The 27,436-nt window shown below is 42.7% G+C and overlaps 1 long non-coding RNA gene across 20 annotated transcripts in view; it reads left to right on the top strand.

Annotated features, from left to right (window-relative positions):
- LOC143295679 (uncharacterized) overlaps nt 1–24,235 on the top strand; it is a 79,762-nt gene extending 55,527 nt beyond the window's left edge. For 13 of the 20 annotated variants that reach the window (XR_013057068.1, XR_013057060.1, XR_013057058.1 and 10 more), the window contains 3 exons: nt 6,188–6,253; nt 9,133–9,217; nt 20,400–24,235. This is a non-coding gene — a long non-coding RNA (uncharacterized LOC143295679). Of the gene's footprint in view, nt 1–6,187; nt 6,254–9,076; nt 9,218–20,399 lie in introns of all 20 variants that reach the window. The other 7 variants (XR_013057057.1, XR_013057064.1, XR_013057067.1 and 4 more) reach the window with 3 other exon arrangements.
- Nucleotides 24,236–27,436: the final 3,201 nt, after the last annotated feature.

Raw genomic sequence — 27,436 nt, 5'->3', positions numbered from 1 at the left:
TTTGTGTGTGTGTGTGTGGATTCATTAGATTATCAGTTGAAGCCTTGTTTTTTGGGTTTTTTTTTTTTTCAAAAGACATTGTATTTTCTGTGAGGATCGCTTACAACTAGGTGAGTTCAGACTTGAAGGATTGATTTTACTCTTTTTCTTCCTCTGCTGCTGGGTTTGTTGGGTGAAGTCATTGGTGTGTTAGAATCAGTTGTGTTCAATTTGGGATGGAGGTGACTTTGATGAGAACCAGTTTTCTGTGTGAATGTGAGATATCTTAAATTTAAGCCAGTATTTTCTGACTCCGGTAAGAAAACGTTATATTCCATGTGGTTGGTAGGTGACTTTTGTTTTTCATTTTAGATGCAAGGTGACTTTTGAGGAAGAAAGATTTTTTTTTCCTTTTTTTCCTTTTTTTTTTTCCTTTTTTTTCTCATTTTAGATGCAAAGTGACATTTAAGTGAGAAAACTTTTCTGTTTTGCTTTTTCAGTTTAGTTTTTACTTTTCAGTAAGAAGGCTTTTTTTTCCATTATAGATGCAAGTGACATAAAAGTAAAAAAGTTTTTCTTTGCTTGGTTTTAGGTTTTTTCCCCCATCATTTTATATGCCGAGTGTAGGAAAGCTTCATTTTCTTTTTATTTTTGATGCAGTATGAATTTTAGAAAGTTTTTTCTCTCTTTTTTCATTTTAGATACCAGGTGACTTAAGTCAGAAAGCTTTTTTTTTTTTGCCATGCGGCAATGCTAGGTGACTAAAAAGGCTAATATTTAGCTGTATAGAAGCTTCAGTGCTTTTAGGCTTTAAACAATTTTTCTAATATTCTCTTTGTGGAAATTTACTCAAAATTTTGATGAGGGATAAGGCTTCATTGTAATACGTTTTGATATGCAGAAAATGGCAAACAATTTTCATGCAGAGAAGAAAAATCTTGGTTTATCATAAAGTATTTTGTTGGCAGGAAATTTACATAGAATTTTCAGCGCATGATGAAAGAAGTGGACTTTAAATAATGTATAATGATTTTTATCTGACAGTACGGAAACTTAATTTAAATCAGAATGAAACTTGAGACTTTATTCTGGTTTGTTTGATCGTGTGGAAATGTTGAAAGTGATGCTAAGGGCTATGTTAGGGAACAAATTAATAGCTGCAAAGTAATGCTAGGGTCTTTGTTGGGAACAAATTAATAGCTGCAAAGTGATTCTAGGGGCAATGTTGGAAACAAATTAATAGCTGCAAAGTGATGCTAGGGGCTATGTTAGGGAACAAATTAATAGCTGCAAAGTGATGCTAGGGGCTATGTTAGGGAACAAATTAATAGTTGCAAAGTGATGCTAGGGGCAATGTTGGAAACAAATTAATAGCTGCAAAGTGATGCTAGGGGCTATGTTAGGGAACAAATTAATAGCTGCAAAGTGATGCTAGGGGCAATGTTGGAAACAAATTAATAGCTGCAAAGTGATGCTAGGGGCTGTGTTAGGGAACAAATTAATAGCTGCAAAGTGATGCTAGGGGCTATGTTAGGGAACAAATTAATAGTTGCAAAGTGATGCTAGGGGCAGTGTTGGAAACAAATTAATAGCTGCAAAGTGATGCTAGGGGCTATGTTTTGGAACAAATTAATAGTTGCAAAGTGATGCTAGGGGCTATGTTAGGGAACAAATTAATAGCTGCAAAGTGATGCTAGGTGCAGTGTTAGGGAACAAATTAATAGCTGCAAAGTGATGCTAGGGGCTATGTTAGGGAACAAATTAATAGCTGCAAAGTGATGCAAAGTGATGCTAGGGGCTATGTTAGGGAACAAATTAATAGCTGCAAAGTGATGCTAGGGGCTATGTTTTGGAACAAATTAATAGCTGCAAAGTGATGCTAGGGGCTATGTTAGGGAACAAATTAATAGCTGCAAAGTGATGCTAGGGGCTATGTTAGGGAACAAATTAATAGCTGCAAAGTGATGCTAGGGGCAATGTTAGGGAACAAATTAATAGCTGCAAAGTGATGCAAAGTGATGCTAGGGGCTGTTAGGGGACAAATTAATAGCTGCAAAGTGATGCTAGGGGCTATGTTAGGGAACAAATTAATAGCTGCAAAGTGATGCTAGGGGCTATGTTTTGGAACAAATTAATAGCTGCAAAGTGATGCTAGGGGCTATGTTTTGGAACAAATTAATAGCTGCAAAGTGATGCTAGGGGCTATGTTAGGGAACAAATTAATAGCTGCAAAGTGATGCTAGGGGCTATGTTAGGGAACAAATTAATAGTTGCAGTGTGATGCTAGGGGCTATGTTAGGGAACAAATTATTTGTGTGGCAGTTTGATTAAATAGTCAATTAAAAAATCTCCTCATAGACTGAATAGCTGCTCTGCATTGGAGGCGGCCTGTGTGTGTGTGTGAGAGAGAGAGAGTGAGTGTGTGTGTGTGTGTGTGTGTGTGAGTGTGTGTGTGTGTGTGTGTGTGTGTGTGAGAGAGAGAGAGAGATGAGTGTGAGAGAGAGAGAGAGAGTGTGAGAGAGCGCGTGTGTGAGAGAGAGAGAGAGAGAGAGAGAGTGTGTGTGAGAGAGAGAGAGTGTGTGAGAGAGAGAGAGAGAGAGAGAGTATATGAGAGAGAGAGAGTGCGTGTGTGTGCGTGTGAGAGAGAGTGTGTGTGTGTGAGAGACAGTGTGTGTGTGTGTGAGAGAGAGAGAGTGTGTGTATTGAACTGTTTGCCCAAGGGTTGTTAGCACAGAGAGAACAGTGCTGGAGCCTTGGTCCCCTCCCCCCCCCCCCCCCCCCCGCACCCCGCCCCCCCCCATACACACCCAGTTCCCTCCCTCCTCCTTCATGTACATTTCCTTCCGAGGCAAAGTATTGAGCAGTTTGAGGCCTGATCCAGTTTCATTATTTTGTTCAAACACAGTGTTTACTGGCTGTCAACATTTGTGATGTAACACGGTGGTTGGGGGAGTATGTGTGTTTGTGTGTGTGTGGTGGAGATTCTGTGGGTATTATGGTTCAGTGGATGTGAGCTCCACCTTGAGGTGAGTACTGTGCTGAGGTGTGACTGGCGGTAGTACTTTCTAGAAGCCAGGGTGGTCAGTAGGGAGAGAGGAGGACAGTGGTATGGTTGTGTGACCGCTTTGACAGAAAATCTGTCACCTTGAACTGGTCATGATCAGTAGACGTGTGGTATAGAATGTCTTTTGATAATGATAATGACGTTTACTCCTTTTTTTTTCTTCTTTTTTTTTTCTTTTTTTTTTTTTGTTTTGAGATTGATTGCTTGATTGACCACCATATAGATCACCATGGTTTTTTTTTTTTTTTTTTTTTTTTTTATCTCCAAAATGATGTTTTTAGTGAGAAAAATATTAAAAGTTATAATTTTCGTCCAGTCAAATTTTCTAGGATTTCACCACAACAGATTGCTGTGTGTCAATGTAGGGATGGTTGTATTGTACCACTTTTCACCACAACAGATTGCTGTGTGTCAGTGTAGGGGCAGTTGTGTTGTACCACTTTTCACCACAACAGATTGCTGTGTGTCAATGTAGGGACAGTTGTACCACTTTTCACCACAACAGATTGCTGTGTGTCAATGTAGGGACAGTTGTACCACTTTTCACCACAACAGATTGCTGTGTGTCAATGTAGGGACAGTTGTACCACTTTTCACCACAACAGATTGCTGTGTGTCAGTGTCTGGCTCTTCTCCCTGGGGAGCGCACCTTGCAGCCACGCACACATTATTTTTATTATTAAAAAAAAAAATTTCCTGCTTGTGAGTGTATATACCTTTAAACATTTTTTATCCTGCAATTGTCTTTTTTAGTACCACGGCGGATTTTCCCATGGAATTATTTCCAGGAACAACCGTGTCAGACACTGTGTGTTCCTTTACATGTGTTGAGTGCATTCTGTGCATGTGTACTCGGTATATCATTTCATCTGAAAGACTTTGAACACCCAGATCACCACTCAAAGTTGAGTGGTAGGGGGGTTGTGGGGGTGAAAAAATGTGTACAGGAACTGAACCAGTTGGACACTGTCTGGCTAGTCAGTCAGACCAGTACAGGAACTGAACCATTGGACACTGGCTGGCTAGTCAGTCAGACCAGTACAGGAACTGAACCATTGGACACTGGCTGGCTAGTCAGTCAGACCAGTACAGGAACTGAACCAGTTGGACACTGTCTGGCTAGTCAGTCAGACCAGTACAGGAACTGAACCAGAGGACACTGGCTAGTCAGTCAGACCAGTACAGGAACTGAACCATAGAATACTGGTTAGTCAGACAGACCAGTACAGGAACTGAACCACTGGACACTGGCTGGCTAGTCAGACAGAGCAGTACAGGAACTGAACCATAGGACACTGGCTGGCTAGTCAGACAGAGCAGTACAGGAACTGAACCACTGGACACTGGCTGGCTAGTCAGACAGAGCAGTACAGGAACTGAACCATAGGACACTGACTAGTCAGACAGACCAGTACAGGAACTGAACCAGAGGACACTGGCTAGGCAGACAGACCAGTACAGGAACTGAACCACTGGACACTGGCTGGCTAGTCAGACAGAGCAGTACAGGAACTGAACCACTGGACACTGGCTGGCTAGTCAGACAGAGCAGTACAGGAACTGAACCATAGGACACTGACTAGTCAGACAGAGCAGTACAGGAACTGAACCATAGGACACTGACTAGTCAGACAGACCAGTACAGGAACTGAACCAGAGGACACTGGCTAGGCAGACAGACCAGTACAGGAACTGAACCATAGAACACTGGCTGGCTAGTCAGTCAGACCAGTACAGGAACTGAACCATTGGACACTGGCTGGCTAGTCAGACAGACCAGTACAGGAACTGAACCATTGGACACTGGCTGGCTAGTCAGACAGACCAGTACAGGAACTGAACCATTGGACACTGGCTGGCTAGTCAGACAGACCAGTACAGGAACTGAACCATAGGACACTGACTAGTCAGACAGACCAGTACAGGAACTGAACCATTGGACACTGGCTGGCCAGTCAGACAGACCAGTACAGGAACTGAACCATTGGACACTGGCTGGCCAGTCAGACAGACCAGTACAGGAACTGAACCATTGGACACTGGCTGGCCAGTCAGACAGAGCACTGGGCCCCCACTGTGCGGGTTGCTCAGAAGCTGTGGGGTGTGGGAGAACCTGTGTGACTGGTTCTCTTATCAAGAAGGTCAGAGAAGCGTGCCACACACCCTGCACTGGGTGCTGTCCCTTTGTTTGCCTGTCTTGTCTGGTCGGCAGGTCAGCAGCACAGCTTTTTGTCTTCAAAAAAGATTTTTTTTTTTTTTTTTTTTTTTTTTAACTTCTAAATTTCATTACTAATGTAGAAAGTACATAGAGGTACGGTGGGAGAGTGAGTCAGGTGTTGGACTTGTGATCCAGTGTTCACCAGTGATCAGGGTTCGAGGCCCCCGTTTCGGCTTGGTGTTGCTTGTCTTTGCGGGAAAGATACTTGACTCAGATCTGGCTCATTGTGCTCAGAAGGGAATTGAGTTCCTGGCTTGGGTTGGGGAAGGTCAGGAGGGTGGAAGGAGATAGGACTGGGCCCTGCTTTGCCATGCACAGCCTCTGGACGCAGGGAGTGGATGTGAATCCACTGCTCCCATGTCTGTAGGATCTTTTATCATGACAGTACTTGTATAGTCAGATACTGCGCAGTGTTTGTGCTGTTTGGGTTTTGTTTTTTTTTGTTTTGTTTTGTTTTTTTTTGTTTTGTTTTGTTTTCTTGTTTTTTTTGGGGGGATGAAGATATGCCATAAAGTGTGTTTTGCTGCTGCCTTTTTTACATTCCAGATGTCACTGGGTGTTAACGTGGTTGAATTTTTGTTTTATCCAGTTGGGCAGTCCTGATTCTGTTTTGTGTGATCAGTTGGACTGTCAGCAACACTATGTCGTCGTCGTCTTCTCCTTCTCCTTCTCTGTTAATGGGCTGCCACTCCCGCGTGTTTTTACCCCCGCCTTGTAGGCAGCCATACTCTGTTTTCAGGGGGAGTGTTTGTTGAATGAGAATGTTGGGTAAAAGGTTCCCAGCTACAGCGTGACGAAGTGATGTGACGTGGTCACCCTGACCTCACCTTGTTGGCCTTCACCTTGCCCCTTCTCTTTGTGATGACAGTGTCTGGATTTGGTCCCCCTTGTCAAAGCTCACCCCCTTCTTTTTGTTCTGTTTTCAGAGCAAGCCACAGAGAGCGGTGTGGGGAGAGGGGTGCTTTGACCTCAGCTTGAAGGGCAGGGTCAAGGTTGGTTGTCATCATGGTCATGTCATGGAACGTGTACGCTTGCACATGGAATGTGTATGCATTGCGTTTCTCACACACTCGCACACGCACGCACACACACACGCATGCACACACACACGCATGCACACACACAAATGCACACACACACACACACTCATACACACACACACACACACACACACATACACACACACACACACACACACACAGAATACACCATACATGTAGACAGATTGTATCAAATCTTTGGCAGGGGCAGGAACAGCTCTACCTGTACCCTCATAAACTGAAACTAAAAAAGAAAAAAAAACACCCAAAGTTTGGCCATTAACAAAGATGAAAGAATACAGAATAGTGAATATTTCATTATATCCCTTAAGATAAATCACTTTGTGGTGTTAAACATGTGAACAAAGAATACCCAAGTCATTCAGCATGTGTGTACATGGATGTATGCTTAGGATGAGAGCATATTAGTATGATATAACCGTTTTATTTCCTACTGTTTCTTGACCCGAAACTGACATATCACACAACTGGCTGTCGTGACACTGTGACATGGCTGTGTGTCGTGACGCTGTGACACGGCTGTGTGTCGTGTGTGCAGAAAATAACTTGCACAAGAAGGTCGTCAGTGCAGCACTTTTGGAACGGGAGCGGTGAACTTTGCTGTGTAAAAACCAGTGCAGAGTTTGCGCACAGGGCACATCCCTGCGCAGTCTCTTGTTGGCTTACATGCACACACATCCGCATGTTGGTATACACACACACACACACACACACACACACACACACACACACACACCAAAAATAGAGTAAAAATGAAGAACCTTTTTTTCCCTCTCTCTCTCTCTCTGAGATTTCTCTTCCTCTCTTCTTCCCTTATTCATTTATCTTTATTTATCTGTCTGTATTTCTTTTCATATTTAGATATGTCCTTCATACTTATATGCACATGAACCTCTAATATATAGAACTACTAAGGACATACAGTTAATGTTATATAACGTTAATACATAAAATGTTGAATACATAGTTGATCTATCCATGATGCATATTTTCTTGTAATGTAAATGTATTCTGTTATATATGTGAAAAATGTAAAAGCAAAAATGAATATAAAAAAAAGTTTGAAAAAAAACAAAAACAACCCCCCCCCCAAAAAAAAACAACAACAACAAAACAAACACACACACACCAAAAACAATACAACCATCAGTGCAAGCAGTCAGCTCAGAAAAGAGCGTTGGCTTTGTGAAACAGCGTTGGCTTTGTGAAACAGCGTTGGCTATGTGCAACACTGACCTTGTGGCCGGCGCCTCTCCCGACAAACAGAATTGAACAGTTCCTTTGAAATCAGAGTTTGGTCCCCTTGTTTGAGCTCAGTGTGCATGGTTCACAAAAAAAGGGAAGGACCGTTTGGCAGCATGCACAGTTTTTGGTCCAGGGGACACGGTGAAATGGCCTTCAATTTCTGGCCAGCAGCTGTACGCAGCCTGTGTAATCAGCACAACTCGTTACCACCGCTGCTTTCTTGCACTTTTTTTTTGTCCCTCAGAAAAACTGCTGGTATTGTTTATAAACCACTGTATAATTGTAGAATTTGGGCTGAATATTATTTCTCAAGCTGTTCCTGGTGCTCGTTTGTCTGGAACCGTCATTGGCGTCTTGAGTGAGAAGCCAGTGATAAGACAATGCACAGCCTGCATTATTTCAGTCGTCTTTTTTTTTTTTTTTTTTTTAATGTTTTATGAAAACATGCCAGCTTTTTATGAAGACTTTTTAGTGATCCTTAAGTTTTGGTAAAACCTGTATGTTTGGGGTGCTCTACTTTCTCAGTGTTACTGCCACACGCACACAGTGGCTGTGTGTGCACACATTCTCACGCATGTGCTCAACATGTGTGTATGCATACGCATGCACAACACGTGTGCATGTACGACACACACCCTCACCCACCCACCCCACCAGCCACCTCCACCTCCACCAACCCACTGTCCTCACATGCACCATCACACCCATCCTCAGCATGCATGCACAGACAGACAAACACGTAGACACACTCACACGCACACACACGCACACCACCTCTCTCTCAGCACACTGCATAGTATATACAAGCAGGTAGATCTGATTTACAGATTGTAAAATTAGACTTTTTTTTTTCTTTTCGTTGATGGTGTAAGTGTGCACAACCTGAATCTCACTCGGGGAGGGGTTGAGGGAAGTGTTTGCTCTCACCCCACCCCACCCCCATCCCCCCATTCCTCACCCCCCCCTCCCTCTTCAACCCTTCACCTTCCTCTTGAAGCCAGGACGACACAACACACCCTTCACTGCTTTGAAAAGACCCTGGTGTTTGGACTTAGGTGGTGTTGGTGGTAGGTGTGCATGGGGGAGGCTTGCAAAGCGGCCTGGGGTAAAGGTCATGTTCTTTCACCTCTGCACCCTCTGTCAATGCTGGCCCTTCCACCACATTCACTTGTCTTGGCCCTAAAAAAAAAACCAACAAAAAAAAACAGCGTTGGTTGTGATTTGGAAAAATGCTTTTTGTAATTAGAAGAAAGCGGTTGTGTTAAATCACCCAGGTCCAGCATTTGTTGTGTTTTTTTGTTTTGGGGTGCCAATGGCTTTTTAAAAGAGACATTCACATGGTTGAGAAAAGACAAGAGCAAAAACAGCAAGAAGAAAAGGTTTGGAGAGGTTTGTTTGTGGCCTGACTTGGTTGAGGGTCCTGTGGAAAAGTAGGGTGTATTTTGAGTTCTTGTGGCCAAGATGTTTCGAAGAAGTCTAGTAAGTAGAATTGATTTGTGTGTGTTTGAGTGTGCGTGTGTGTGTGTGTGTGCATGTGTGTGCACGTGCGTGTGTGTTTGTTTCAGGACAGACAAGCACAAGACCGCCATATATTCATGTACGGAGGGTTTTCATCAGAAAGGCATGTACATTCTGGATGAGCATGATCAGGTAAGCTTTCTTGACTTGTCTTGCAAAACTCTGTCAGCCCAGAGGCTAAGTGGTGTGACAAGACTTTTGAGGCTCACGGTATTAAAAACATTTTTTAATCACACATTTACACAATGGAAAATGTCCAGTAGAAGACTCAAGAAAAATGAAATGTACCATACCCTGATTCATATTCACACACCTAAAGTGAGCACATATGCTCACACACATATGTATGCACATATGCCGATATGCTATCAGTATCACACATGAGTCTTGATGTTTTTCACTTTTAGTTTCGTTTGATTTAGACATTGCAATGCATACCACTATGTATACCACACATATCTATATATATATATATATATATATTGTGTGTGTGTGTGCTTTTTTGTGTCACTGTGAGGTGTAAGGTGTAACTGCACATGCCTGCTTGTGACTGGTATGCACTGGGCTGGTATTTACTGTTAGGTATACCGATACTTACAGTGATTTCTGAATGATGACTTTATTATTTATTGTTGTTTTGTGAATGATTCCCTTATTATATGAAGAGTAGTTCGATGGCATACGGTTTTATTCAAAGTAATTCAGAATTTATAATGTTTTTTTTTCTTCTGTGTGTGTGTGTGTGTGTGCGCGCGCGCGCGTCTAATTTCAGTATATTGACGCATGTGTGTGTGTGTGTGTGTCTAATTATGATATATAATTGATGCCTGGATTGCAGTTGTCAAATTTCCTTCTTTTTTTTTTCCTTTTTTTTTTTATCTCCCTTGGAAAAAAAAATGCTTCTAGTTCTAACCAGCTATTGTTGTAAGTAGCTGTAATGAATATTACAAAGAACAAACTGAATCACATATTTGATTGAAAACGATGAACTGAAAGAGAATTGATACAGCAAATAAAGAAACATAGGGAAAACTTGACAGTGGAGAAATTGATTCAGTTGTTTAATTGCAATTGTATATAATTATATGATAGTGTCTTTACATTGAAAAGAAAAGATGCAACGGCTTAATTGTACAAAGAAGTAAGTAAAAAAAGCAAACATATAACTGTTTAGTACAAAATAATTGTACATATATGCTTGATTGTGTAAAAGAAGGAAATGGAAAGGAGAACATAGCCACATAATTGTGGCAAGAAGTAATTAAACGAAACTATAACTGTAATTATGCAAAGAAGTAATCAGAAAGAAACTACAACTGTGTAATTATGCAAAGAAGTAATCAGAAAGAAACTACAACTGTGTAATTATGCAAAGAAGTAATCAGAAAGAAACTACAACTGTGTAATTATGCAAAGAAGTGATCAGAAAGAAACTACAACTGTGTGATTGTGCAAAGAAGTAATCAGAAAGAAACTACAACTGTGTAATTGTGCGTAGATTTAATCAAAAAGAAACTTTAAGGGTGTAATTGTGCGAAGAAGTGATTAAAAAGAAACTATAAGTGTGTAATTGTGCAAAGATGTAATTAAAAAGAAACTACAAGTGTGTGATTGTGCAAAGAAGCGATTAAAAAGAAACTACAAGTGTGTAATTGTGCAAAGAAGTGATTAAAAAGAAACTATCTAAAAGTGTGTAATTGTGCAAAGAAGTAATTTTAAAAAAAACAACTATAGGTGTGTAATTGTGCAAAGATGTAATGAAAAAAGAAACTATGACTGTGTAATTGTGTCAAGAAGTAATTAAAAAGAAACAATATGTGTGTAATTGTGCAAAGAAGTGGTTAAGAAGAAACTACCCCTAAGTGTGTAATTGTGCCGAAAAGTAATTAAGAAGAAACTATAAGTGTATAATTGTGCCAAGAAGTGGTTAAAAAGAAACTGTAAGTGTGTAATTGTTAACTGTGCAAAGATGTAATTAAAAAGAAACTATAAGTGTGTAATTGTTAACTGTGCAAAGATGTAATTAAAAAGAAACTATAAATGTGTAATTCTTAACTGTGCAAAGATGCAATTAAAAAGAAACTATAAGTGTGTAATTGTGCAAAGATGTAGTTAAAAAAAAAATATAAGTATGTAATTGTGCAAAGAAGTGATTAAAAAGAAACCATCTATAAGTGTGTAATTGCAAAAAGAAGAAAAAGAAAGCAGAAGATGATGTGGGGAGAGAGACTGGTAGGGGTGTGGGGAGGGGTACTTGGAAAGAGGGAGAAATTTATGCAGAATAAAGGAACTGCATTTTCTCTCTCTATGTGTGTGTTTGTGTGTGTGTGTGTGTGTGTTTGTTTTTTGTTTTTTTTAGGGGGTGGTGGGTGGGGGTTGGTTGGCTGAAACCGATGTGAAATAGTAGATTAAAAGCGAAATGTGCGTGTGTGTGTTCGTTGTTTTTGTGTCACTGCTTATCATAGTACTGCACCTCTCTTGTACGTGATCTTTCTGTGGCTTGCTGGTATGTTGGCTTGTTTATTTTGTTTGGTTGCTTGTGTGTTTGTGCATTGCACTGTGTGTGTGTGTGTGTGTGAGAGAGAGAGAGAGAGAGTGAGTTGTGGTAAACGCTTGCGTTGTCTGAGAGCTGCTTCCCGCCCAGCTGTCCCAGCTTCCAACCACCACTGCCCTCATTCTGTTTTGTTTTGTTTTGTTTTTTTTCTCTTTTTTTCCTCTTCTTTTCCTTGCTGCTTTCATACCTGCATTGGCATCATTCACTGCTGCTGCTGCCTTTCGGTGTTTTTTTTCCCTTTTGTCTTATTTTCATATTCCTCTGTCGTTTGTCTAATTGCACAGGGGCAGCAGTCTGCTTGCCTGTAAGCCCCCGAGCGTAATGCCTTTTAATGAGTTGCTAATTTGTTGGAGCAAACCCATCTACACCATTTTGAGCCTGGTCGCTTCTGCTGGAAGCTTAGCTTGTGAGGAATTTTGGCTTTAAAGTTAGTTATTTAATCGCTGAAATGTGTTGTTGTTTTTTTCAAGGTGTACAAGTTTTAAAGGTGGTTTTTTTTTTGGTTTCTTTTGGGTTTTTTTAAGAACAAAGGTTTTCTCTTGCTTTGCCTCAGCCTTGCTATACTGTGCTGACAGTGAAGTCTGTACTTGCTGCTGTTCAGTTCTGCCATGCTTCATGATAGTCATTTTTGACACATCTGTTGGCACTGAATTCTGCTTTGCCTCACTGTTCCCCTGCCTCCAGTTTCTGTTGGAACCCCATCACTGAAGATCGTGTTATTATAGTTGGAAGAAAACAAAAAAATCTCCGGCAATAAGTCTCAGAAAGGTGATGTTCCGTTTCCAAGAATGTGGCATCATTTGGAAGCTGGCTGGTGCTGACATGGGTATGTCCGCTGCAGGGTCCACAGCCTTAATATCAGCTGGTAATCCTGAGCAGGCAGTCCTCAGGATATTGGCTGGTATGAGGGGTGTGGCGTCCCTCTGACGACTGGGCAGACAGCTCTCTTGTTTCGTGTCCTGTCCCTGTTTGACGTGTCGTTTCCATAGCGCCGTGTATCTGGTAGTGTCTCTTTTCTTGGTGCATGTGTGTGCTGTCTGGCAGTGTCACTGTCTTGGTGCATGTGTGTGCTGTCTGGCAGTGTCACTGTCATTTTGCTGTATGTGTGTGCTGTCTGGCAGTGTCACTGTCATCTTGCTGTATGTGTGTGCTGTCTGGCAGTGTCACTGTCATCTTGCTGTATGTGTGTGCTGTCTGGCAGTGTCACTGTCATCTTGCTGTATGTGTGTGCTGTCTGGCAGTGTCACTGTCATCTTGCTGTATGTGTGTGCTGTCTGGCAGTGTCACTGTCATCTTGCTGTATGTGTGTGTAGTCTCACTAGTGTTGCTGCACAGTGAGAATGTATGGATGTACTTTGTGCAGTGTAGCCGTTTTGTGTGTGTATGGTGTGGCATTAATGCATGTTGATCTTGTAGTTGTTTTTTTTATTTCCTTGATGGCTACATCATTTTTTCATGCAGTTATGAATTGTTATTGCTTCTGTTTTAATCTGAGGATGAATTTAGGAGTGTGATTGTTATGCTTTGAATGAGGTGAATATGTGAAAACATTTCCTTTTTCTTTTCTTTTTTTTTTTTTCGTGTGGAAACCATTGCATGTCATGGGACTGGAGAAATAGTTGTTGGTTTTGCTGGCAATTGTTGCTTGTTGGTGAGATGTGAGGGTCTGTGTGTATGGTAGACGCTCACAGGGACGGAGACATCTTCACGTTGTGTGTGAAGATGGAGGTTGTGTCTGACGCTTGGTGTGCTTGTTCTTTGTTAACCGCTTATGACAGTGCTGGCTGTTATTGTTTTGTAAATTGGGTGTGCTGTGATGGTTTTGTGTGTGAGTGTGTGTATGTGTGTGTGCGTGTATGTATGTGTGCATGCGCGTGCGCGCGTGTGTGTATGTGTGTGCCTCTGTGTGTATGTGTGTAGACTTCATTGCAGCTTGGATTGGATCACTTGTTTTGTATGACACTTGCTTGCATTCTTTTTTTTCTTTTTTTTTCTGATAAAGTGCATTTCAGCAGTTTGAAGTCAGTGTGGTGATGTTGTGTGGGAAATGAAGACAAGAGGAAGAAAGTGTGGCTGAGGGAAGAAAAAAATATCCTCACCAACCCGCTTTCATCCATGCTGCATATGTAGACTTGCTGCAGCTAGCATGCTTTCCTTTGTTTATGTGCTCAAGAAAGAAAAAAAAAGGTTGATAGTTTTTGCTTTGTAATTTAACCTCAGTATTTTGGGTTGTGGTCACATGGGAATCCGCATCTTTTAGGATGCACAATAGACCACTAGTTTAATCCAATGACTGCTGCAGACAAGGATGTTTGTTAGTGAAGGGTTGTCACCTCACTGCGATAAGACAGAGTGGTGCATTGTTAGTGCATTGCACAGTGCTGTTTAGTGAGCATGTACTACCATAGGCAGTCTTCTTACTGGGTGTGAGCTGACAAGGGCAATCTGTCAGTTGGATGTATTGATAGTGCCCTGTCACAGACAGTGTATTCAGTGGGTGTGAACTCAAGTGGGCAATCTGTCAATTCAATGTATTGATAGTGCCCTGTCACAGACGGTGTATTCAGTGGGTGTGAACTCAAGTGGGCAGTCTGTCAATTCGATGTATTGATAGTGCATTGTCACAGGCAGTGTATTGAGTGGGTATGTACTGATGTGGGCAGTATATCTATTTGATGCATTGAGGCAGGTACCCAAGTTTGGATCCCAAGATACCCAACATCAGGCATTGCTGGCATCTAGTCTGATGGCACACCTATTTTACCATGGAATTGCTTTTTTCTTAAGCACCTGTACGCGCATGAGCTGTTGGAGCCGTTTGCCTAATCTCAGCTGGTAATTCTGAGCATGGACATGCACCTCAAGTTACTAGCCGAGATTACGTGAATACCTCCCCACATCTGTCGGCCTGTAGCCTGCACGCACTGGTGTACCTGTTAGACTGGCAGACTGACCTACCTGTTAGATTGGCAGACTGACCTACCTGTTAGACTGGCAGACTGACCTACCTGTTAGACTGACCTACCTGTTAGACTGGCAGACTGACCTACCTGTTAGACTGGCAGACTGACCTACCTGTTAGACTGGCAGACTGGCCTACCTGTTAGACTGACCTACCTGTTAGACTGTAAGACTGATCTGCCTGTTAGACTGGCACCTACCTGTTAGACTGGCAGACTGGCCTACCTGTTAGACTGACCTACCTGTTAGACTGTAAGACTGATCTGCCTGTTAGACTGGCACCTACCTGTTAGACTGGCAGACTGGCCTACCTGTTAGACTGACCTACCTGTTAGACTGTAAGACTGATCTGCCTGTTAGACTGGCACCTACCTGTTAGACTGGCAGACTGGCCTACCTGTTAGACTGACCTACCTGTTAGACTGTAAGACTGATCTGCCTGTTAGACTGGCACCTACCTGTTAGACTGGCAGACTGACCTACCTGTTAGACTGGCAGACTGACCTGCCTCTACTGATCTTCAGATGCCCACCACCAGATAGATGCTCACTTTGCTGTTTTTGGCAGTTTTGGGATCTGCTTTTTTTTTTCTTTTGCCTTTACCTCCATCGTCGTCGTTGTTGCTGGTGTCCAAGCTACTGACATTTGTTTTTTTGTTTTTGTTTTTTTGTTGTTGATTTTTTTTTTTTTTTTTTTTCATTTCTGGTTTGTTTGAGGCTTGCTTATTTGTGAGATCCAGTCTGTTACCTGTCTGAGTACTGACTGGAAAGGTGGTCACCTCCCTCCCCCCCCCCCACCCCCACCCCCGCCCACAACCCCTACCCTTCAGCGGCTGAGTGGCGAACATTCTTGATATTTTTTTTTTTTTTGCTTGGCATGGCATTCTTTATTTGATGCTTTGTCTCTTCTTCGCTGCTGGGTGGTTTTCTCTCTACTGTTTGAATGGAGTTAACCCCCCTTAAAGCCAGGGGTGTGCATTTTGTTGTCCTGCTTGAAGGCCACTGTCAGGTTGTAAAGTATGGCCTCGTTTTTCTGGTATTAACAAATTTGGGCGGTGGGTTTTTTGGGTTTTTTTTTTTTGGTTTTTTTTGGGGTTTTTTTGGTGGTTGGGGGGGGTGGGGGGGGGGGGTTGTTTTTGTTTCGCTGTGTGTGTGTGTGTCATTTCTGATAGTGGTGAATGACTGTGACTGAGCACCAGTGGAGGTGACGGATCAGCTGTGTGATGTCCTGTCACAAGGAATGAACTGATGTCAGTAGTGAAGACGTGGCCTCCAAATGTTATAGCCTCATGCTTTGGTGTGGGTTTCGTGATTTCATGAGATTGTCAGAAAGAGATCTTATAAAGCGAATGTTCACCAGTGGCAGATTAATTGGAATTAAAAATTGAACAAACGTTGTGAAACAGATGAAAAAAAAAAAGAATAAGTGCTGGTAAGGCTTTTTTTTTTTTTTTTTTTTTTTTTTTTTTTTTTTTTTTAGCGAGGCAAACCTGGCATGAGAAATTTCAGTTGGACTGTTTGTAACATTCACTTTTACAATGGGAAGATTATAGAGCATACCATTTTTCTGTTCATAATTATTTGGATGTATAAGAGGAAAAACTCACTACCATTTCTCATACTATTGATGTTCTTATTAAAAATGCACACATTTAATCACTTCTTGTTGATATTTTATGATTACTGCCACCCATTCTGAATTTAACGTATTGGGTGAGATACTGAATCAGATCGTGTGTAATTCTTTGATAATGCTATACGTTTCTAATATATATGCTCCATTATTGATCTGGATGGTGGAAAATAAACATTAAACTGACCATTAGAAAGTACACATTAAACTGATAATTAAAGTGATCATTTTCATTCAGAACTGTAAAATATTGAAAATAACTTTGAAACAGTAATTATGGCTACATGGTCAGCATTTGCAAGTGATTTGATAACACTGAGAGTAAATAAAATGAATTTTAAGTCAGTGAATCAGTAGATTATTTTTTTAAGTATGATTTAGTATTATTGTTTGTATGTTTGTGTTTTTGGTATTTGACTGTGACATTTACTGATGTGACTTTTATTGGGTTCAGTGATTAAGTAAATGGTGATTGGAGAAAAGATTAATTCGAACAACGAAAAAGTCTTTCTGTCCCAAATCTGAAAGATATTGATTTCAAACTCTGGATTTACTCATAGATTTAATAAGACATCTTCCGTCACCGTCTATTCAGTGTGGTTCTTGTGTGTGTGCTGTATGATCATCTCCGGGGCACAAAGTCATACCCTTGGTTTGTGGTTTATTGTTTATGGTTATGCCCCATACGTAGTCAGTGTTTGTGGTTATGCCCCCTTACGCGCTCCTTGTATGTCCTGGGCATGAGTGGGCTGCATGTATGAGTGTAGATGGTGAGGAGAAGGGGGGGGGGGGCGGGGGTGGGGGGGGGGGGGTGTCAGAGCTGTATCAGTGTAGATGGTGAGGAGAAGCGGTGGGGCGGGGGTGGGTGTCAGAGCTGTATCAGTGTAGATGGTGAGGAGAAGGGGGAGCGGAGGGGGGGTGTCAGAGCTGTATCAGTGTAGATGGTGAGAAGAAGAGGGGGTGGAGGGGGGGGGGGTGTCAGAGCTGTATCAGTGTAGATGGTGAGGAGAAGGGGGGGAGGTGTCAGAGCTGTATCAGTGTAGATGGTGAGGAGAAGGGGGAGTGGAGGGGGTGTCAGAGCTGTATCAGTGTAGATGGTGAGGAGAAGGGGGAGTGGAGGGGGGGTGTCAGAGCTGTATCAGTGTAGATGGTGAGGAGAAGGGGGAGTGGAGGGGGGGATGTCAGAGCTGTATCAGTGTAGAGGGTGAAGAGGGGGAATGGAGGGGGTGTCAGAGCTGTATCAGTGTAGATGGTGAGGAGAAGGGTGGTGGTGGGCAGAGCTGTATCAGTGTAGATGGTGAGGAGAAGGGGGGGTGGTGGGCAGAGCTGTATCAGTGTAGATGGTGAGGAGAAGGGGTGGGGGGTGGGCAGAGCTGTATCAGTGTAGATGGTGAGGAGAAGGGTGGTGGTGGGCAGAGCTGTATCAGTGTAGATGGTGAGAAGGGTGGTGGTGGGCAGAGCTGTATCAGTGTAGATGGTGAGGAGGGGCTGGGGGTGTCAGACGTGTATCAGTGTAGATGGTGAGAAGAAGGGGGGCGGGGGGGGCGGGTGTCAGAGCTGTATCAGTGTAGATGGTGAGGAGAAGGGGGGTGTCAGAGCTGTATCAGTGTAGATGGTGAGAAGGGGGGTGTCAGAGCTGTATCAGTGTAGATGGTGAGGAGAAGGGTGGTGGTGGGCAGAGCTGTATCAGTGAAGATGGTGAGGAGAAGGGGGGTGGTGGGCAGAGCTGTATCAGTGTAGATGGTGAGGAGAAGGGGGGGGGGTCAGAGCTGTATCAGTGTAGATGGTGAGGAGAAGGGTGGTGGTGGGCAGAGCTGTATCAGTGTAGATGGGTGAGAAGGGTGGTGGTGGGCAGAGCTGTATCAGTGTAGATGGTGAGGAGGAGGGGGGGGTGTCAGACCTGTATCAGTGTAGATGGGAGAGAAGGGGGGGGGGGGGTCAGAGCTGTATCATTGTAGATGGTGAGAGGGGAAAAGGGGGGGGTCAGAGCTTGTACAGTGTAAGATGGGGAGGAGAAGGGGGTGTCAGAGCTGTATCAGTGTAGATGGTGAGAGAAGGGGGTGGTCAGAGCTGTATCAGTGAAGATGGTGAGGGAGAAGGGGGGGGGTGGGTCAGAGCTGTATCAGTGTAGAGGGTGAGGAGAAGGGGTGGTGGGCAGAGCTGTATCAGTGTAGAAGGTGAGGAGATGGTGGGGGGCAGAGCGTATCAGTGTAGTGGGAGGGGTGGGTGGTGGCAGAGCTGTATCAGTGAGTGTAGAAAAGGGGGTGGGGGCAGAGCTTATCATGTAGAAGGTGAGGAGAAGGGGGGGGCGACTTATCAGTAGATGGTGAGGAGAAGGGGGGTGGTGGGCAGAGCTGTATCAGATAGATGGTGAAAAAAGGGGGGGGGGTCAGAGCTGTATCAGTGTAGAGGGTGAAGGGATGGGGGTGGTCAGAGTTGTATCAGTGTAGATGGTGAGGAGAAGGGGGGGGGGGGCAGAGCTGTATCAGTGTAGATGGTGAGGAGAAGGGGGGGGGGGGGCAGAGCTGTATCAGTGTAGATGGTGAGGAGAAGGGGGGTGTCAGAGCTGTATCAGTGTAGATGGTGAGGAGAAGGGGGGGGGGCAGAGCCGTATCAGTGTAGAGGGTGAAGGGATGGGGGTGGTCAGAGTTGTATCAGTGTAGATGGTGAGGAGAAGGGGGGGGGGGGGGTCAGAGTTGTATCAGTGTAGATGGTGAGGAGAAGGGGGGTGTCAGAGCTGTATCAGTGTAGATGGTGAGGAGAAGGGGGGGGGGGGGTCAGAGCTGTATCATTGTAGAGGGTGAAGGGATGGGGGTGGTCAGAGCTCCTGAAGGTGACAATCTGGGGCTGGCTGATGCTGTTGAACTCACTGGGAAGCACACAGCGGCTCAGCGTCGTCTTTAGGTTACTGCCTCAAGAATTTCTAAAAAAAAATATTGGTCCTCCTCCCTCAAGAAGTGTCTTCTGCAATAGTGAAGCAAACATGTTTTTTGGGGGTGTTTTTTAACAAATGAGGGAATATCTGCTGTTGCATGCTTGGGTTGTTCAGGTGGTTCCAGGCAGATTGTTTCTTCACTGATGATTGTTCAGAGTTGCATGGCTATAGTGGTAGTGTGGTTTGTGCCTGGTTTCGTGCCCGGAAGGTGTTGGTTTGATAATGTGTAGTGCATGACTTGGATGGTGTGGCTGTGAGTATTACATCAGGTACTGAGGCCCAGAACTGTTCAGTACCTTTTGTGGTATTCCCAGCCCCCCCTCCTCTATCGTCCGGGGCTCATCGTCTCTTTGCTCAGCCTTGTCACTTGCTGCATCTGCATCTTGCTCCCCCCCCCCCCCCCCCCCCCCCCCCCCCCCCCCCCCCCCCCCCCCCCCCCCCCCCCCCAACGTCGTCTTCACTTCATGAATTTTGCCTGTCTGCTGGCCCAGACAGACCTGTTAGGTTTACCGTCTTGAGATGCCAGTGGTGTATGCCAGTGGTCTGTTTTTGATTGCAGTATGTATGACAAAATAAAAACTGTGTGCTACCCCTCCCCCCCCCCCCCCCCCCCCCCCCCCCCCCCCCCCCCCCCCCCCCCCCCCCCCCCCCCCCCCCCCCCCCCCTCCCCCTGCTTGCTGAACAGCTCAGTTTATGATTCATCTGTGTTGGCCGGCCTAGAATGTGCTTGTTTCTTGCTTCTGTCTTAAAAAAATAAATAAATAAAAAATAAAAAAGCAGGAAAAATTATCTAAGGTTATGATTATGAAGGGGTATATATGGAGAAAAAGAATGAGGTAAGTATGAGGACTATTGCACAGTTGAACTGCGTAAAAGTTTGTTTTTTCTTGAATATTTATTTAGTTTTTCTTGTATTTTGCTTGATAGCATCTGCATACACTTTGCTGTCATATGTTTATGTTATGTAGAAAATGTACTTGCCACAAGTGTGTATATATATATATATATATATTTTTTTTTTTTTTTTTTTTTTTTTTTTTTTTTTTTAAATATATATTTCATTTATTTATTTCTTGGATACAACATAATACTGGAAGAAAATGAATACAGGTAACACCAAAACAACTGTTCTGTTACTTGAAAATAACTTCAGAAAGATTAGAATGTAAAATTGGAAACCTTAAAAAAAAAATTTTTTTTTAAATGCAGTTGGGTGCCATTTGAATTTTCAGCTGTCTACATTGATGGAAGGTCTGGTCACCATGTGGGATGAAGGAAAAATATGTGGCTTTGAGGATTGGCATCGAGGATGTGCATGTGGACCAGATGGATACCACACAGACACAGACTAGTCTAAATACTACAATTGCTGGGTTAACACAACTGAGATGACTACTGATGCTGTACATCCTTTCTTCCTTGTGTGTGTGTGTGTGTGTGTCTTTTTATGCCTTCGTTGCATCCTTTTTGGTTCCCCAAGCATAAGCAACAACTTTCAGCTTTTCTGTTTTGACTATCAATATTTCAAACCATGTATGGAAATAAAACACAAATAAGTTAGATGTTGAAAAAAGGGTGCAAGTTGATATGTAGGGATATGGATATCTATTAATATATTTGAAGACTTATTTAAAATGACTTATTCAAACATTCTCAGTTGTTTTCGCTTAGAATGTTATATGTGTATATCATTTATGTGTGTGTGTGTTGTGGTTGTTTTTTTGTTTGTTTTGTTTTTTGTTTTTGTTTATTGTTGTTTTTTTTTATGTTGTTGTTTGTTTTTGTTTTATTTTCCTATTGTTGCTATGTTTTTGTCAAATTTGTCTTTTCTCCTTTCCCAGTATATGTATTAATTCATTTATGTTATGTCAATTGTCTATGTGATATAAAAATGGGAAAATTAAAAAAAAAGCTAAAAAAACAAAAAAGAAAAAAAAAGATAACAGTGTGATGGCTTTGCTTATGGGCAGGTTGTCCGTCCAGGTTGGGTGAAAATTGTATTCAGTTTTGTTTAAGTGAAATTGTTGTTGTCAGGGTTAGCTCACAGGTTTGGTTCCATTCTCCAACCAAGCACACATCCTTGCACTCAAAAACAATCACTGCACATCCATCCATTCCCCTTTTTACACAGCTGAGGACACGGTATACATTTATATTCTTTATGTGCTGATTAAGAATAGTTATTGATTCACACATGTCAAATCAAATTCTTCACACAACATGAAATTACATGGGCATTATGCATCCAAATTCTAAGCTAATCCCGGGATATTCTACTCTCTTACCTGGCCAGGTTTTTGACTCGGGACATTCACACCACAGTTCTGCCTCAATAGTCACTCTTGCCGACTGTAGCTGGCTTCGCAGTGTATCCCAAGCGTCCACCCTGGACTGACTTTTTAACCACCTCCATGATTTGGAGTACGCTAATTATCCTGCTTTCTTGAATTTAGAATCCTCAATAAAGTGTGGACACCTTTCTGGTATCTGTACATCTTTTTGTAACCTGCGCCTCGCGAGGTTTGAATTTAGCCGGAAGCATGTTAAACAGTTCTTTGCTCCCTTGACTTGATTGATGCAGTTGCATCTGCGTGTGTGCATGTAGTGCTTGTGTGTGTGTGTGTGTATCGATCCACACACACATACACACACACACATTACATGCACTCACATACACACAGATGCGCAAACACAATATATATATATGTGTGTGTGTGTGTAGGGAGAGAGAGGGAGATAAATCACTCATTACAAGAGGTAAAAAAAAAAAACCGGACTTGTTCCTCTACTGTAGTTTGACTAGGTTTCGTAACTCACTTATCACAAGGTCTACGATGAAACCAGTAGTTTGTTCCCTGCCTTCAATTTAATGAGGTAAATCATTATAAGAAAGAGTAAACAAAAGCCAAGCTGTTCCCCTACTTTGATTTTATGAGGCTGATGTATCTCGTCTTTTGTTTTGGCTTGGTGTGGTTTTTAGATGAACATGGCACCATCTTTTCCCGCCACTAGTGTGAGGTGAGCACCAGTTGTCTGCTGATGCATTTCGTGCCTTTAGGAACCCTGCAGGTAAGGGCTGTGAGGTCTGTCTTTGAGAAGCTGTAATTCTTTCAGGTTAGCTGTGAGGTCTGTCCTTAAAGTTGTAATGACTTTCAGGTTAGCCACGAGGTCTGTCCTTAAAGTTGTAATGACTTTCAGCTTCGCTGTGAGGTCTGTCCTTAAAGTTGTGATGACTCGGGTTAGCTGTGAGGTCTGTCCTTAAAGTTGTGATGACTCGGGTTAGCTGTGAGGTCTGTCCTTAAAGTTGTAATGACTTTCAGCTTAGCTGTGAGGTCTGTCCTTAAAGTTGTAATGACTCGTGTTAGCTGTGAGGTCTGTCCTTAAAGTTGTAATGACTTTCAGCTTAGCTGTGAGGTCTGTCCTTAAAGTTGTGATGACTCGGGTTAGCTGTGAGGTCTGTCCTTAAAGTTGTAATGACTTTCAGCTTAGCTGTGAGGTCTGTCCTTAAAGTTGTGATGACTCGGGTTAGCTGTGAGGTCTGTCCTTAAAGTTGTAATGACTTTCAGCTTAGCTGTGAGGTCTGTCCTTAAAGTTGTAATGACTCGTGTTAGCTGTGAGGTCTGTCCTTAAAGTTGTAATGACTTTCAGCTTAGCTGTGTGGTCTGTCCTTAAAGTCGTAATGACTTCTGTCACGTTATCTGTGAGGTCTGTCCTTGAGAAGTCATAATGACGTCTGTCAGGTTAGCTGTGAGGCCTGTCCTTGAGAAGTCATAATGACATCAGTCAGGTTAGCTGTGAGGTCTGTCCTTGAGAAGTCATAATGACGTCTGTCAGGTTAGCTGTGAGGTCTGTCCTTGAGAAGTCATAATGACGTCTGTCAGGTTTGCTGTGAGGTCTGTCCTTGAGAAGTCATAATGACGTCTGTCAGGTTAGCTGTGAGGTCTGTCCTTGAGAAGTCATAATGACGTCTGTCAGGTTTGCTGTGAGGTCTGTCCTTGAGAAGTCATAATGACGTCTGTCAGGTTAGCTGTGAGGTCTGTCCTTGAGAAGTCATAATGACATCAGTCAGGTTAGCTGTGAGGTCTGTCCTTGAGAAGTCATAATGACGTCTGTCAGGTTAGCTGTGAGGCCTGTCCTTGAGAAGTCATAATGACGTCTGTCAGGTTAGCTGTGAGGTCTGTCCTTGAGAAGTCATAATGACGTCTGTCAGGTTAGCTGTGAGGCCTGTCCTTGAGAAGTCATAATGACGTCTGTCAGGTTTGCTGTGAGGTCTGTCCTTGAGAAGTCATAATGACGTCTATCAGGTTAGCTGTGAGGCCTGTCCTTGAGAAGTCATAATGACATCAGTCAGGTTAGCTGTGAGGTCTGTCCTTGAGAAGTCATAATGACGTCTGTCAGGTTAGCTGTGAGGTCAAGTCATAATGAAGTCATAATGACGTCTGTCAGGTTAGCTGTGAGGTCTGTCCTTGAGAAGTCATAATGACATCAGTCAGGTTAGCTGTGAGGTCTGTCCTTGAGAAGTCATAATGACGTCTGTCAGGTTAGCTGTGAGGTCAAGTCATAATGAAGTCATAATGACGTCTGTCAGGTTAGCTGTGAGGTCAAGTCATAATGAAGTCATAATGACGTCTGTCAGGTTAGCTGTGAGGTCTGTCCATGACAAGTCTTAATGACGTCTGTCAGATAAGCTGTGAGGAACAGTGTGTCAGCTGATCTGATGTGTTTCCAGAAGAAACGTTTTGTCATGTACATGTGTAACGAATTAAACAATGTCAGCGACTTTATTGTACACATTGTACAGTGTATCCTGTTTACTAGTTGAGTTCCTTGTTGTTTTTTTCATGTGGGAGGTTGTTTTTTGGTTTGTTTTTTTTATTTCTCTATTTTTTGTAGTGGATGAAGCATTTTGATTTCAGTGCAAGGGAAACGTGCTCATCAACAGGTTTTCCTCATTATTGTTGACTGGACAGTTTTCATGTCACCTTAGGTGAGGAGCTGCCACACGCTGTGGAGTGGGATGAAATAAGATGATTTATTATGAAAATAAAAAGAGCTAATTTTGCTTTGAGCTGAGCGTATTTGCGTGGTGGTTTGCATGTCACATATCTGACTTTCCATTGTGCGCACGTGCTTTCTCTCTCTCTCTCTCTCTCTCTCTCTCCCTCTCTCTCTCAACACACACACACACTCTCTCTCTCTCTCTTTCTCTCTCTCTCCCTCCCTCTCTCGAACTCTCGAAGATATTTACTGAAATGTTAAAAACATTCAAATGAAATAGTGGCAGACTTTTTTGTAGCTTTATTCAATAGATTATTTCAAGAGGGAGCCTTTCCTTTGGAATGGGCCAAATCTATTGTAGTCCCACTGCACAAAACGGGAGATGATGATAATATGTTAGTATCCATGTCATTCAGTCCGTCTTTCGCTTCAAGACCAATGGAGAATCCACGACAAGATTAATTTCAGTTTCTCAAGGAGTCGTTTAATTGGGACAAATCCATATACGCTACACCGCATCTGCTAAGCAGATGCCTGACCAGCAGCGTAACCCAACGCGCTTAGTCAGACCTTGAGAAAAAGTAAAAGAAACAAAGATGAAATAAAATTAAAACAAATGAATAGTTTTTAAAATAATAATAATAAAATAGAATAAAATTTACAAAAAAATAGAACAAAAAAGACAACTGATAATAAATAAATAAGGAAAGGTAAAACATACAGACACACGCATAACAGATATGCAACAAACATTTGATAGAGGAACCATTAGAATGTTGAGTTTTTGAATGAATTTGACTGCTTTGCATTATCAAATAGCACGTCTGAAAGGAAACAACAAAAAACAATCGGCACCGTGACGGGGAAAAAAGATGCAGCTGCTTGACTTTCCCTAACAGAATCTACTCTACTTTTTAAAGCTAAAATAATGTCAAAGCAGAATAGTCATTGCTTGACTTTATACAATGAATCTTTGCCATTTTGACAGCTGAACACACATGGGCAGGATACAGGGAATATTACCCCAGATCTACTTCCTTAAGCTTTTCCAAGTCTCTGTGCCCCTAGGTCTATGCCCCCGACCTCCGACACCCTGAAAAAAGGTAGGATTATATTCTCCAGATCTATGTTCGACCAGGTGCATCTTTCCCCAGTCTGTATTTATAGGTTTCATAATTCAGTTTTGGGTTGTACCAGAAGTACTTAGCCAATGGTCGAAACCAGTGAAAAAGTACAAATGATACATAGAAATGTACTCGTGAAGCAAAACGATGTTAACGAAAGTTGCACAATTTTATGCAGTGGTCAGCATATAACAGTGAATAGTCATATTTGGCCAAAAAGTCCTATTGTTGCATAAACATAATAAAAATGCCACATTCTGGAAACATTTCGGTAGTGGTCATCAATCGTTTGTGATGGTAAGTCGTAGTTTTGTATGGGCCAGATGCTGTTAAGAAAAATGAAATACTATATAAGCGTCATAAAATGAAATCTGAACAGTTCCTGGTCAGTAGTTGTCACCATTTGCAAGTTACACGTGAAAAAACCAACCAATCGTCAAAATGATGCACAAACGTGAAAGAACACTTTCGGGTTCTGAGTAGCTGTCAGCATGGGCAAGACCGAAACTGCATGGGGGGACGTCCCAGACCGTCCCCCGGGGAACATTTTAGGACACTAACTTGTCCTCCGGGGTCAATTTTGGATACTGACAAGTTCCCCCGGGGGACCTACGGAGGTGGTGGAGGGTGGGGGGCCGATTTGGAGCGTTACACCGACTTGCATGTTTTTCGTACGAACTGGCCACCTGTTTGGGTCAGCTAATTGGACCTATATTTCAAATTCAAAATCAAAATACTTTGTCTACTCAACCAAAAGAGAAAATTCTCTTTCAGCTCACTTAATAAGCCCGTCAACAAATATCAAAGAGAAAAACGAATAACTGATACACCCTTCACTGATCACCACGCACACACCAGATATCATGTAAAAAGAAAAAAAACTTGTGGGTAGGATAGTATTACGTTATAAAATAGAGTGAAACAACTGTGTGTGCGCGTGCGTGCGTGCAACACAGAAGGTTAACATCCTGTGGTACATCCAAACATCACTATCAGCCTGGAGCTGCCCAGCATATTGTACTTGGCCTCAAAACGGCATAAGAAAGTTTAGCCTATAGGGGAACTGATGCAAATCTGAGCACCTTAACTTTGAACTGTCTCAGTGGCATCACTCCCATGCCGCACATTCCGAGTCCCCCATACACAGCCACACCCGGGTTCGTCTGTCGCAGTCCCAGTGCCGGCAGTCCACAGGGAACCATCGATGTTAGGTGGCCAGGAGGCCACACACCAGAGGAGATCCTGCACTGCTGCAGAGTCACTTCGGTGGTGTTCCGTAGTGCCTGTTCTGATTTATCGTACTGAGGATTACCACCTGCTAAACCCCTTACTGACAACAATGGCTTAGTCGTGGAGCCAGACTGAGTGAGCATCTCTTCCCGAGTGGAGACAGCCACCACGTCCCAACAACGGCAATGCCTTGATCTTGACCAGACTCGCTCCAAGTGCGGAAGTGAGGGGGTGTCGAAACTGAGGTCACCATGGAAGCAGGGCATGAAAGGCCACATAACTGGGGGCTTTTAACTTTTTAAAAATTATATGTGTGTGTGTGTGTGTGTTTGTGCATTTACATTTACATTTCAAACCTCTTCATGATATGATTACATCCTTTAATCTTCCATTCGCCATGTCCAGCGTTTTTCACCCTAGCAAAGAAAATGGTTGGTCTCTGACAAAAACCGCAGTTGACCTAATCAAAAGCCATCCAATTGGTCGGTTTTTCTAATTTGTTTCATCCCCCTTCATTTTTAAAATTTTTTTTTATAAATATGCTGCAGAGGTTCCCCACTGTTTTATTTAATCCAAAGTAGTGTTTCGTTTTGGGTGATAGCGTCAAATTTACTTGTAGAGCAAAGTTCCCATTATTCTAATTAGTGGAACTGTTCGACCCTAACATGTAATATGTCGTCTTGATTACATTACGAAACCTTAATTTGATGAGAAAGAGTGAGAGACAGTGTGAGTGTGTGTGTGAGTGAGTGGACAGGGGAATGAGGTGGGGGACTTAAAATGGGCGTTTGTGTGCATGCATGGATGTATGTAGGGAGAGGGTGGGGGATACACGTAGGTGAGTATGTGTGAGCATTAGAATATTTTTGAGATAATGATATTAATGAAATTTGGTAAATTGATTTGTTAAATATGTT

The sequence above is a fragment of the Babylonia areolata genome, chromosome 21, assembly GCF_041734735.1.
Source record: "Babylonia areolata isolate BAREFJ2019XMU chromosome 21, ASM4173473v1, whole genome shotgun sequence".
NCBI lineage: Eukaryota > Metazoa > Mollusca > Gastropoda > Neogastropoda > Buccinidae > Babylonia > Babylonia areolata.
This window is presented reverse-complemented; position numbering and strand designations above follow the sequence as displayed.